Here is a 14,408-nt window from a genome sequence, read left to right on the forward strand (position 1 = left end):
ATCAATAGCTTTGAGAAGGGCCCACAGTAAGGCAACAACATTATCTGCACTTTCTTCATTCTGCTTCTCCCTTCCCCGCCTTCCCTCGCTTCGCAAAGACACAGAGCTGCATGATCTTGTATCGGAGTTTCGTTAACTCCTGCCCCTGAGGAGCTCAAGCAGTGAGGCAATTCAGGGAATACAAAGTATCTCCAAACCACACCGCAGGGATGGAGAACAGGGATGAGTCACGCAGGGTATTGGGTTTATTGACAGGCTCTGATTACCTTGTAGGCAGTCTGCGTACACTGCAGTCTCCTACACAGTGTTTCCATCACAACTGTGTTCTGATCTTTGAAAAACTTCTCCATGTATCTTAGTGCAGCCTTCACGCAGCTGTGTATTTTCTGATGTGCTGATCAACAGTAGGTCCCCCTTCCAGGCTTCGACATAGGGCAGCATGATCTAGCCATATAGTCCCAGGTTATGGAGTTTAACTTAGGCACAGACTTTGCAGAGCTTCTAAGACCAAAAGTGAGGTTTTCCAGGATGCCTTTTTTTCCTTCTCCAATTTCTTTTTGTCTAAAAAGGTAGAATAGGAATTGTTAATGAAAAGTAGAGCAAAGGGTGGACTGCTTAGCATTAGCTGACACATAGTTTGTAATCAAGTTATTGTATTTCAATTTGTGACACTACCTCTGTATTTTATACAGAGACATGCAGTAGATTCAGAGGTGATGTTGCATATGCATGGTTATACATTTTACTATTTCCTGACATTTGAATGATTAATCATTCTGTGCTAATATGTATGCCAGCTTACAGATCCTGGAACATGAGGGTGGGGGGAAGACTGTAAGACTGTTCCTTGAATGCCCTATCCTCTTAAGGAGGATATGAAGTTAATGAGGGCTCTGTGAAGCTGCATTACATTACACAAAACACTTTGATTGCACACTGGACAGTGAAATGGGGAAAAGGGAGGATTTCAGACAGGTAAAACCTCTCCTTCCCCATTAATCCATACTTTTTGTACATATGCAGGTTTGGGTACATATGTCTATAGGGCTTTGGTTCTATGGGGAAAAAAGCTAAACCCACTGGGAAGTAATACAGTTTTAGGTCAGGCATACTCTTTAGGCAAAAAAGTCCACTAGTAACATTCAAAAAATGTTACTCAAATGGGGGAGACTTTTATTTAGATATATGGAAGACAGAAGATGATGTAAGGAAAGTCTGCAGGAGGGGAGAGGATGAGTGAGAGGCGTGAGTCTATTACCTGACTGGTGAACAGGGTATTATTGGGATTCTTTCTTCTTCTTTTTATTGAAGATGATATAATATCTTACTTGCAGATGTTATTATAAAGCCAGGAACTTTCTAGGACTTCATTGTTCTTAAATATACCCATGTGCTTGGGTGTATAAGCGTTTGGGAACTGGGAGACCTTTTCCATGTTGGCATAGAGAGGTAATGTCAGCAATCCAGTGACATTAAATAATAAGCCACTTGGTTTCTTTTGCTAACTGATAGCGCTGAGAAATGTATGATTTTCTAGCATAGAATTAGACTGACACAGCAGCTAGGAGAAACTGTGGTTTTTTTGCTGACACTTCTGATTGCTTCCCACCTTATCCAAGAACTCGGTTCTTTCTCTATGGATAACTGTGAGAAACAGCCATAGACTTGGCTCATTAAAGAGAGGCGATTCTAATTTGATTTTTCCCATGAAGTCCTCCTGTTGTCAGAGCTCAATATTTTAATACACCAGTGCATAAAAAATTATTCAAAAGTTATTCAGTGAAAAGCTCAGAGAAAGGAGAGGACATTCACTAGCATCTAGGAAAATCTTCCATAAACAAATACAATTTAATGACTGCTTTTTCTAGGCTGTGAGCACTTAAGTTCAGGCAGGCGTTGGTTAGCTGGAAAACATGCTTATAAGGGAAAGTCTGTTAGAGTTTTGTCCTTAGCGGCAGTTGAGCTGCATAAAATACATGAAGTACATTAAAAGTAAGAGCATACTACCTGTCTAGTCATTAAACTTTCAGGGGTGCTGGGGCTAGCTGGTATCTTAATTGCCCTCCAGTCATAGTTACGCCATACCGTGGGTCTCAAATACTTGGAGAACTATTTGAAATACAGAAGTGCCTTGACCACAGCAGAGGTGCTTGATCATCTTTACAGTACCCATAGGCTGGGGCTGAGCCTGGATGATGAATTAGTGATCAACACCACATTTAGGTTTGCTTGTGCTCTAATTGAACAACTATGCTAGCCTTCCAAATGAACTGAAGTGCCACTGCATCCTAGGTGGAAGACTGTAGCCTGCTAGATCAGCTGATCATTTCCTTCCTTAGCCTCTAAACGTCATAACTGACTGCTCTTGAGCTCTAGTGACATGAGGAAAATTAAAACTTGGGAATTATTGTAGCGGGGGAGAACCACTGTGTGAAAAGTTTTCCTCAGAGATCACATCATCACAGGGTGAATCACAGCTCAGGTCAATTCTAGCCATAGCAGCCATGAGACCTTCCTTTAGGAAATGGAGAGCTGAGGATTAAATGCATGGAGAAGCAGCATACAAATCTTTGACTTAACTGGCATGGAAGCCTAAGGGCATTGTACCGTGGTGTGCCAGGCAGGATTTTGAGGTCAGGAGGTACTGTGATGGGACATTGCTCCCTGAGGATGCCCACAGTTCCCTTGAAGATCTCTTGGGTTTGTTTCCCTTGCACATACACACTGTTGAAAATATTTTAAAAGTGTTTCTTCATCTTAAAGAGAAACACTTATTTTCAAAAGTGGGAATGTTTCATCCTTTCATCCAGGTATCTGTAATCTGGTCTGTACTTGTTTATTCATGTTAATGGCTGAAAGCAGGGACTACTTATACAGCTAGCAATCAATCATATCTTCTGTAAGCTGTCCTAAAACTTCATCTTTTAGTCTCTTCTTATTTCTCCTCTTTCTGGATTCCTAATAATCCTGCAATTCTTATCATTGTCCCTGGTACCTTGCTTCTTCAGACTTAAAGTATCCTGCTGTTGGTGTATGATGTATGTGTATACTTGGGTTGTGTTATGCTGTTGTTCACTTAAATAATATTTTCTTGTACATTTCAAGGCAAATAATTGCAAAACAAGGAATGTCAAGCTGAAATCTGAGACTGGTGCTTTAAAAAAAACCTAAAACATTAGAAGTCAGTGTCAGTTCTGAAACACTTGTTATTTTTTTTTCAAAATAGAAAATGTATCAAAGTGGATTATACCCTTGGCAGTTAATTATTTTTGGCAATTTTGTTTTTGCCAGCTCACCAGAAAGCTCTCAAACAAATAGCATCTATTTTAAAAGAAGAAAGCTTGAGAGACAGAAATCAGGGGCATCAGTGAACACTTCCTAGAACAGCACTAAAAACTATTGGTAGGAGTTGGAAAATCTTGTAGTAATTGGCTTGCCAAGGCCCCAGCTAACTCAGTAGAGAAGACTTTCATTAGGTGGGCATAGCACTTCATTAATCCTTAAAAGGAAAGTGAGCCTGTTCATAAACTGTAGGTTGGAACAGAAAGGCTGTCATTTCTGTAGCTGTAGAAAACACGAAACCATCTGTGTGTTATGAGGTAATGTACACACTGGCTGAATACCAATATTGTCTGAGCTGCCAGTGTCCTTCATTTGTAATGGTTGCATTGACAGAAGGATCTGTTGAAATTCACCATAGCTTGTATTTTTTTAAACTATATTATGAATGTGGAGGCAGAGCCACAACACTGCCATCCTTGCTGATTGCTGACATTTAAAAATAGAAGTCAAAAGGTGTGTGGGCATTTCCAGCACCTTCTCTTGAAATGCTACCCTGTTTGACTCGACACGAAGAGCAGGCCAAATACAGCTAGACGGATCTGCCCCACTATTGCCCTACATCAGTTATATAGCAGTCAGAAAGAGTAATGCATGGTAATCACTCTTGTTTTATTACAGACATGGAGGTTTCTTAGGAGGTGAAATCTTCAGACCACTTATGCCAAGTTCATCACTTGCTTAAGTTAACTGCTGAGCTGCAGTTTTCCAGAACTGTACTGTCTTTGCTAATTTGATACTCTGCCTCTTAGAGGAGACATAGATTTCCTGTCAAAGTCGGTATTATGTATTCAGCAGAACTCACCTTTCTTCTGGATGATTCACAAATTCTACTGTGCAAAATAATCTCTTCAAGGATGTTGTCATTTTATGCTATAAGTGGCATGTTTTGGATGAAATAAGTTATAGGAAAAAAAAAAAATAATTACAGGCTGTCCCATGCTTTATCAGCTTGAGGAAGCAGAAGATCCTAACCAGAAATGTACAGCCAACAGAAAATGGGTCTGTGTCGTTTGCCAGTATGCCTACAAAGTTTTGATTGTACTTACAGTCACTGTCTGATCCCAGACATACAGATGTGCTGTTCAAGTGGAGGACTTTTAGCCGTGGCAAAATGATTAAAAGCCCTATGACTGAATACATCCTGAAATGTTCAACTTGACACTGAAGTTGCATTATGATGGTGAACAATGTTGCTTAGAAATCTACAATGCAAAGGCAAGTCTTTTAACTGTACACAATTTACCAAAGGTCATTTTGGTGTCTGACTGCAGGAAATATCAGCCACTTCCTCACAAACAAGAGTAGACTTATTAAAGCATATAAATCCAGTGGTCTAAGGCAAATCTTTCTCCCTCAGAGTTCAGTGATGCAGGTTTTAATCCATGTTTTGCAAAAGTTTTTGGTTTTAATTGCAATATAATCTGCTTGTAATGAGCTTTACTTTAAGTCAAGCAGTCAAAAAATAACAGAGTAGTTTATTTTAGAAAAATCCTGTTGAGCTAAAAAAACCTGTCAGGGGCTGTCTGCTTTCAAAGAAATTGAATTTTTCAAACAAATTATTTGGAATACTAGCTGAACCAACTGTGGCTTTCTCATTTCTGTGATTTCTTCCTTTTTTGTTCTGAAATATTTCATTTTGATTTGTTATATTGTATCATAAAATGAAAATTTTATGGATGGTAGATTTTAATATACAGTGTGGTTTTAATTATGAAGAGCAGGAATCGGCAGAAGTAAGTACTTCAAGAAGTTTATGCTGATATTTCTGACTCATGGAATTTTTATTTTCAGGCATTTTTGAGACCTGGAAGTTGAAGACAAATTTTAAAATCCTAGAATTTCTCCCAAATGAAACCTCTATTTTTCACACTGGTTTAATCACAAGCTTTTGCTACAGCATGGAAATACTGGAAAGGTTTTCTGCTTTAGTAGTAGAGGGAGTATCTGTTTTAGTCAAATCATTTCCTGTACTTACTGTTTTCAGCTCTGCATGCAGTAACTGAGGGCAGATTTACCAGCATCAGCCAAGACTGCTGGGGGTTGTAGCCCCATCTGTTTGTATTTTGTAGTAGGCTACCTGGAATGTAATGGAGGAAATTATACCAAACCACAGCCCATGTTCCCTGACCTCATCATCACTGCAGGTTTGTCCAGTCTGAATATAATAATTCCACCTGGATGAAGCACATACTTTTTTACAGTGGTTGCTACTTTCGTCTAGGACTTTAAGATCCCCTGAACCAATATAAAAAAAAGTAGCAATATGAGTAGCAAATCCAGTCATGATTCAGTGAAGCAAAAATTTCAAACATTTCCCTTCCATTTCAGTGGACTTTTGAGAACTGTCTTGAGGCTTTTAGGTATATATTTTTTAATTAAGGCTAATTTTTATAGTAGCATATTCTTACCTTTATCAAGAATAAGGGCTGTACACATTAGATTCTTTGCATGCACAATGGAAAGTGTCTCTGTCAGGTGTGTATACTTGTGTGTTGCTTTTTTTTATACCATTATTTCAGTTGGTTTGTCTTTGGTTGTGTTCTGTTACCTACATGTTCTGCTCCCTGTTTCCTTCCACTTCTCTCTAAATAGCAAAGATTATCTTATTTGTTTATATGTTTAAAATTTCAGAACTTAGCCTGAGGCTTTTAGATGAAAATACAGTGTTTCTAATAGGAGCTTCCTAAATAAATTTTAGATCCTGTCCATGCTGTGATAAACCAATGCACAAATACCTGGAACTGCTCACTGATAATATTAAGGACTTTGGTGTAGCTTGCATTGGTTGTAGGTGTGATGGATAGTGACTTTTTGACTTGTTTGCTCTGTAATTGCACTGTGAGTTACCTCCCTTTGAAAAGGAGGTGACCAGGCAGCAGAGAAAATATTTGCTAGTTTTCCTTGTTCAGCTGCTGCACTTTCAGTCACTGGGGCCTCTGAAAAGAGATTGCCCTTCCCTCAAGAACAGGTTTAGGTGGTTGGTGGGAGAAGCTTGTGGAGTACAGGATAGATCAGGGAGACTCAGCTGGCAGCCTGCCAGAGACTGAGATGGTGGTGCAAAAAACAAAGAGCAAAGCCAGTCTTGGAAGAAATGGAAAAAGGATGACTTCTCCTTGGGAACTCATGATGAAGTGTTAATCATCGCCCAACTAAAGGTTGGGCTGGATCAAGCCTGACTGCAAGGACATGATGGACAGGGGAGAGATTTGTTTCCATGCCCCTTTTATTTCTTACTGTGGCTTATTCTGGGTTCTGCCTCTTAATATGCCTTTAGTTATTCCTAACACTGGAGTTTTATAAGCTCTTTTGGAGTCTCAGGGAGTGCTTGTTGTTAAGGAGAGATACGTCGGTAGATCCACGTAAGAGCTCTTATCTACCTCTGCCATTGTACTGTGTTTTGGTGGCTGGATTGCAGCAGTGTCTGATGTGAAAGAAGAGCCCAAGGACTGTTAAAAACATCCACGCACTAGTGTGTTCTGAGGGGCTTACATGGTATGAGACAGTGTCAGTCCTGAGAGGACATCCCTCTCCAAATCCGACATACTTGTAAAAGCTGTTCTCTTTGGCTAACCCAGCTTTTTTTTTTCTAACTGAAACAAGAAGTGCTCTTCCAAACAGCTCTGCCAGAAAAGTGGGGCCTTCCCAATTTGGTAACAGCTGTCAGAGAGATGGTGGCAAGCAGCTGAGTGCTGAGAGCCCTAGATGAAATGTCCTCTCTCATGATAGCTGAAGCTGGAAGAGGATTGTTGCCAGTAGTGCACCATAAAGCATATACATCGGGGTAGAAGCTGCCTAAGTATTTACAAAACGTGCAAATAAAATAATGGTACGAAACAAAAGCATGCCTGGATGACAGAGTTGTCACATATTTTGACTGTTCCTGTGTAGATGATGTGAACCAGTTGTAGGACCAGGACTAGTGTGAATGTGAACCAGTTGTAGGTGAAACAGGTTCAGAACAAGAGACAGCCTGCCATGATTTTGCAAGTTGGGTTTGAAGCAAAATGCTGTGCTTTTGCACTATGAGTGACTCCTTTTTTTATTGGAAGGCCTTGCACTTCCATGCACAATCAAGTCACTCAAACTTCAATAAAATATTAAAATGAGTGCTTAATAAGTCATTCAAGTGTTGACTTAGTAGAATCTTTTAACTTGTCCTTTTTAACAGTCATACTGACGTTCCTGGGTTTGACACCTTGATGACAAGTAATTACAGAAGATAGGTGTCTAAGTCCAGGGACCTCAGAGCACTGAATTTTCTGCTGGTGTGTTATAAATATAGAAATTTCCAGTACTAAATAGCTCTAATGTGATATGCTGCAGAAGTGAATTCACCCCAACACACACAACTCTACTTCACTGATGTCAGAGGATCTGCATGAATGTAGCTGCAGGGCAAGCTTTAGACATAGGCGAAGCCTAGAGCTGCCCAGGGCAGTCGACTGCCTTCACTGTCTTAGCTGGGGCATGGAGGATAACTGTGAGAGCAGTGTGCAGGTAAAAGCCGCTCATCCCTGCCCACCGCTGCTCAGGAAGGGCTTGGCGTGCATGGGCTAGTTCATGCTGGCAGTACCAGTTCCTTCCCCCCTTGCACACAGCTGGCAATAGCAGAGTCAACTTTTCCCCTCTCATGCAATGGGAGAGGGAGTCTGTGTTAACTTGGGGGCAGGGGGAGGATTCCATGTCTGGAAGGGGCCAGGGGAGGAAAAAGGGGTCTCTAGGAGAAGCGGGGCTGTGGGAAACCCAAAAGGTTCCTTTGTCCTGTTTGCACCCATAGGTCTTTTGAAATCTTTATCCTTCTGTGAGAGTTTATGGAGTTCAGTTTGTTCAAAGTATCGAAGAGACAATAGCAAGGTATCTTTCATCGAGTACGTGTGCGGTGTGGAGGGAACACTGCTGAAAATTAAAGAGAGTTTATATTTATTAGGGAAAGATCTCTCTGCACCCCAGAATGAAGGTGTGGTGGCCACATGTGTTGGAACTCCCGGACTAGAGGTAACTTAGCCAGGGCAGGTGGTGGTTATGATTAAAGATGCGCTGGCACGAGTTGTGACACACGCTAGCAACTAGAACACAAACCTTCCAGCTAGCCGCTAGCATAAATTGGAGTACAAGTAATGCTTGTGCCTTCTTTTTTATGGTATAGATGTATCAGGCGGTATACTAGGAAGTTTGCCTCCAGTTCCGATCAGTTTGTCGAGAAAAAAGTTACTGCCAGACCTTACAGACTTTGTCTGGATGTATTGTAAGATAAAACAAAATCTGCTATTGAGAAGTTGGATGCCAAAGAAAACTGAACATAAGGGATGCATTTTAATTAACTGCTACAGCAATTTATTGAGGAAAGTGATTTGTTGATCGTTACTTTCAGTCTTTAAATAAGAACTTGTTTTCTAAGAGAGGTGCTTTTAGTTCAGATGGTTTTATTGCTTTTGGTACAGAAATTGCTGGGGAGCATTCTATGTACTCTCAAGCAGATCTGGTTAGGTGATTGCCAGAATTCTTCATGCCCTTAAAAATCTTTGGATATCTCTGTGTGTCCTGTGTGCCTTTGAATTTCCTGCTTTTGCTTGGGTTAAGAGATTTTAACACCTCCTGCTCATGTATTTCTGGCTAAAATTATGAGAGAAAGGATGGCATGTGTAATGAGGTACTGTATTTCATTTTAAGTCTCTTTATTCACTTTCTGTAGCAGAGGCAGTTAAGGCATCTCCTAGTTTAAGTAATGAGTTGAGCTTATCAGTTAAAACCAGAACTTTTTGATCTTTCTCTATCAGGAATAAAAACTGTTAGGACCCGTTTTTACATCTCTGATCTCTTCGATTCCACAACACCAAACTCGTATTTGCAACTAGGGTTGTAATGCAACTAGGGTAGTGGAGATGGATGTGGATGTCTAGAAAAAAAGATGCTAATAATTGGCTGATGATGTCACCTAGACTTAGCCAGCGCAATCACTGTTGTTCATGTTGTGAAAACAATTGAGGTGATTTCACTAGATATTTTTCTTATTCTGTCTCCTGCAGAATGATGCCAGTTGTAGGTTAAGTGGCTAGTATAGATGACTTATTAATAGGTTACTGAACAGGGATTGCTGTTGCTCAGACCATGTATTCCATATGCACTGCTTCAATTATGTTATCACTGTAAGCTTTCTTATTGATTAGCTTAGAAGCAGTAATTTCCCAACAGATTATAGGAGCCGGTATGTAATGAATGTTTCTGACATAAAAAAAACTTGTTCATGAAAAGTATCTATGTTAGATATTATCTAGAATAAAATACAGGTATTATATATTACATATATATCTGTTGGCCAGTTTGCTGGTGAGCTGACTCTCATTACATGCTTCATAACCTTCACACCTAGTTCATGGAATCTACATTCTCCCTGCATTAGAAAGATGGGAGAGTTTTCTGGAGCTGTGGATTAATTACAAAACAACCCTTAAAACAATAAATCTAACATCAACCAAGAATGAATAATCTCTTTGGGCTGCTTGCTCAAGGATTGTGTGCTACTTCAAGCATACTTGTAGCTGTTATTAATAATAATCATTATATTACAGCTGTCAGTGGTTACAGCGGTACCCACAACCTGGAACTTCTCATCCTTGTGACAAGATGTTGAATCTAATTAGAGGAGCTTTTGTTTTGTTTATATTTATCTGTTGCGAAAGGAGGTAGAGGAATGAAAAGCAGCATGAATCCATGTGATCCTGGAATGGCAAACAGGAGCTCTTCCCCTTGGGACATTCCAGTGGCTTTATTTTGACCTTGGGAGAGCAACCTTGTGAAACAGGTAGAGACTGGCAAAGCTGTGCCCTGTGTTAGTCAAAGTCCAGTTTTGGCTTCAAGCTGGTTGTTAACAAGCAGCTGCAATATAAAGTTCAGAAAAATTGCCTTTTAGCAATTTCAGACTTTGTATTTAGTGTAAAACAGGAGTGGGCAGGAGGGGGAGGGTTGGTGTTTATTCATACAGAGATTTTTGCTGGTTTTCCACCACTGAGCGTACTTGAGGCTTAAACTGGGCAAATCTGTATGCAGTCCCACACCACACCACCAACAAAATTCTTTAGGCCATTCTGTTAATGCAGTTTTCATCAACCATCACCGCTTTTCTTGATGATGTTCAAACAGCCTATTCACATGTGGCGTCTTCAGCTGGGGGAACAACAACAACAAAGTAAGTTAAAAAATGTTTGTTCATTTTTAGTTAGGAAGAAGGTGGAAAGGATGAGAGAGGTTGAAATATTATGGGTTGGCAGAAACTCAGCAGGAACCTCTGGAAGGAAGAGAGGAGGATGTGGATTGAAGAAACTGGAGCCCTGAGGGCAATCCTCTAAAAATACATTAGAACAGCACTGTCAGTGATGATATTCTCAAGATACGCAAGTCCCGCACTCTTAATTGAAAAGTGCCAGGGGTAAGGTGCTCACCTTGAAACTCATTACCTACTTAAAATAATTTCTTTCATTTGCTACTCAGGAGGACTTGTTTTAAACTGAAGTAAAAGTTAGAGCCTGAAATACCATTTTCTTGTTGTTTGAGAGAGAGTTCTCCCAAGGGAATGGTAGAGTCCAGCTCATAAGGCTTGGTTTGTTCAGAATATGTATTTATGCTTTACCAATTATTTAGTGCCTCTGAGTTTGATACTATTCCTCCTCTCATCCCAAAATATTGCAACATGGGAGGTTTAATCATAGCTCTAGTTTGAAGTACCTGTCTATATGATGTGCATGTATGCATGTATTTATCATTACATGTATCTTTGGGCACTGCTGTGGTTCAGGGGGCTGCTTTACAAACCTTATCCTGAAGTGGTTGTGGTCTAACTAAACAAAGGAAGCAGAAAGAAGAGAGAACTATCATTTCTCAGAACATATTGTGAACAGAAGCATGAAAAAAATTAGTGGCTTATGTAAAGTCATGTGCAGAATCTTACATACACACAAGGTTTATTGAATATGATTATTGATTACTACATTTTTTCCTGACTGTTATGAAATGAGAGGAGAATTTGTGCTATAATTAGGAATCTGATATTCTGTCCTTAAAGTTCAGCACAGAGTTGAAAAGCTAGAAAAAAGAAACAGGACAATTTACTAACAGGACAGGAAAAAAAAGCTCTTCTCTGTCAGTTGAAAGCTCAGCCCCAGGGGAGATAGTGATTATTCCTGAGTAATTCATATCAATCTGTTGCAGAGGAGGAGAGAAAGAGAAATTGAAGGCTGGGAGAGGCAGTAGGGTGTTACAGCTTTAAGGGCTACTTTACTTATCTCCAGGGCTCACATTTAATTCAGAGTTCAGCTCTGCAGTTTGCAAAATCGATGTCTCTGTTCCCGATTCACCTTCAGACTCTTAGGCATATCTTTATTAATCCTGTGATTCAGGAATAAAGCAGCCGTGTGTGTCTGGAGACACACACCATATCACAAACAGAGTATTGCTATAATTTATTCTGGGGTCTATTTGCATAGTTATCTTAGTCATACAAAACAGGAACTGAGCGAGCAATGAGCTAAGTGACCCTTCTCCAGCCCTTCAGCTTCCTTTCTCTGCTAGGAGTAGCAGCACTCATCTAACAGGTTGCTATTGAGAGTGACAAAGTAATTGGCTCACTCAAACTGGTAAACACTTTATGCTTCCTGAGCTGTGCGGTAGCAACAGGAATTAGTCTTGCCTTTTCTTGCCTTCCATTCAGACTTGCCAGAATGCAGAAAGGTAACCACCCCGGCAAAAGTGGTGGATGGTGAGATAGTCTTCTCTGTGCTTGGCAGGGGCACCAGACCCTGACAGTGTCCAGCCATGAGCTCAGCAAGGATGAAGGCTGTGGCAAACCAGTGAACACTGAGCATCTTTGGTGTTTTTTTTACACCCCTATTGCTTATGCAGGGAGATTAGCAGCAACACTCCAAAGTTGAAGCAAATGGAGTGGCTTGCTGTTCCCTCTAGCTTTTCCCATGTTTCATTTCAGTATTTAAGTTGCAAATCCGAAGTATGATTTGTTGTTTATTTTTTTGGTGCTCTTTTTCTTGGTGGTGTTGAGCAGTGTGGCAGTGGCTGACCATGTGAAATAGACAAAATCCTCACTCGTTCTGGGAGGAAGGGGTGCAGCAGCTGCTTGATTTCACCAGTGGGAGCTCTGCTCCAGGCTTCATCAATTCTTAGTCCTGTCAGCCTGAGACAGAAGGGACCATGCAGCTCTTTAAGGAACACGGAAGTCATGTAATCCATCATCTGAATACCAGAACTTACTAAATCCAATGGAAGTGTTTCTTTCACTGCCCAGCAATCCCTGGGTCATGGTCCTCGCTGTATCAGCACTTCTAGGAACAAAGCCTGTCCTTGACACTGAATTACAGGTCTCAGTTCAATACATTTCTGGAATTCTAAGGTTCATTTCTTCCCAACTCACTACACTTCTTCATTGTCCTTGCGACTTGTTCATGGCAGGCTGAAGTTATTCTTTAAGGCCACTTTCATGAGCAATTTAAAGCTACACTCACTGAAAGTCACCATTCTAGTCTGTGTTCTGTGACTGGTTTATACTTCAAAATCAGTCCTCAGTGAGTCCTTTGAAATCTGTTTTTATGCAGAAATTTCTAATATCCTTGAAAGCTGGCAGGCAGCACTGGAAAGACCTGATTTTGTGCTATGTGGAGCTGCATCAGGTAAGTGCTAAAGAAAGTTTCAGGCACTTTCTGTATTGCTTCTTGGAATAAGTGCTCCTTGTAGTTTGGCTCCTCTATATTCAGGTTAAGTGTTTCTTTAGCTTATATTGTCATCAAAATATTTTGTGTCGTTTATGTAGTTTTTCTGAAAAACAAACCAATCTAATTTACTTAAAATATTTAAATAGCTTCTATATGCTTGCTTCCAAGGGCTTGAAGGTAAATAACTCTTTGCAGCACTTCCTAGAGCGTTGCCTATTCAGCAACAGGTGGCTGTAGCAAGGACTGTCTTTGGTGCTTGCTGGGCTGCACAGAGAGCCAGGGCTTATCCGTAGGGTGTGACAGGCTTTAGCACTAAGATACACACGGTGGTATGTTAGTGTTGCACAGCAGAGTACTGCCTGGGGATAAGAAACCCAGTCCAAAATGAGCTGCAGACAAGCTACATCCGTGCCACTTCTTAGCTAGTAAGCTTTATCTTTTAGGTTATCCTACATATGTAAGGGATGTGCCAGTGGTCAGACACATAACAGGACTGAACACTGAATATGGGATATGTCTGTCTGGTTGGGTGCAAACATATATGTCTTTGCCCATACGTAAAGCTGGCCGCACGCTGGTGTGGAGGCTTGGCAGCTGCGGTAGTTGCGCCTGAGGTAATAGATCTGGCTCTCAGAAAGGCTTATTGCCGCTGGTGCAGTGCCATAGCTGTGCAGCCATATGGCCCCTGGACTGGAGCTGCCTCGCCTCAGTTAGGAGCATGCAGAGTGGGAGATTGCCTGTGTCTGCGCTGGTCTGCGTATGCACACCCTCTGATTTCCCCGGTTGTGCCTTGTGTGTTCATCAGAGAGTGCTTCAGTCTGCTGTGCCATCCCTCCAGCTCTGGTGTGGGGGACACTGTGCTCCTCAGTTCACTCGGGGGTACCCACACTAGGAAATGCATTTCCATCCCGTTGCCAAAACACCTCAAGAACACTTAGCCTGGTATGCTTAGACATCACTGTGGAGGTATATAAAAAGTCGCCTGAACTAAATCTAGTTTATCTGTTTAAAAAAAAAAAAAAAAGAAAAAAAAAAGAGAAAAAAGATCAACTTAGTTTTAGGAGCATGAAGACAGCAAGAACAGTGCTATGTCCTGTGTTGTTGCTACTTCAAACAAGTTAATTGCAGTCGCTATACAGTGAAAGTAAAAATGATGGAATCATCAATTTACATTTTGATTTAGAGTAATGGTTTTCTTCTTTTGTTAAAGAGAAAGGTTAAAAGGTTTGACCAGAGGTATTTATAGGGAACCTCACATGTCTTTAGTGGAGTAATAGGAATGTGACTGACATAATTTTCAAATTATATAGTTTACCTTGGGGCAAGCAGAGTGAGAAAGGAAGCAGCAGG

Source organism: Nyctibius grandis, chromosome 4 (assembly GCF_013368605.1).
Source record: "Nyctibius grandis isolate bNycGra1 chromosome 4, bNycGra1.pri, whole genome shotgun sequence".
NCBI lineage: Eukaryota > Metazoa > Chordata > Aves > Nyctibiiformes > Nyctibiidae > Nyctibius > Nyctibius grandis.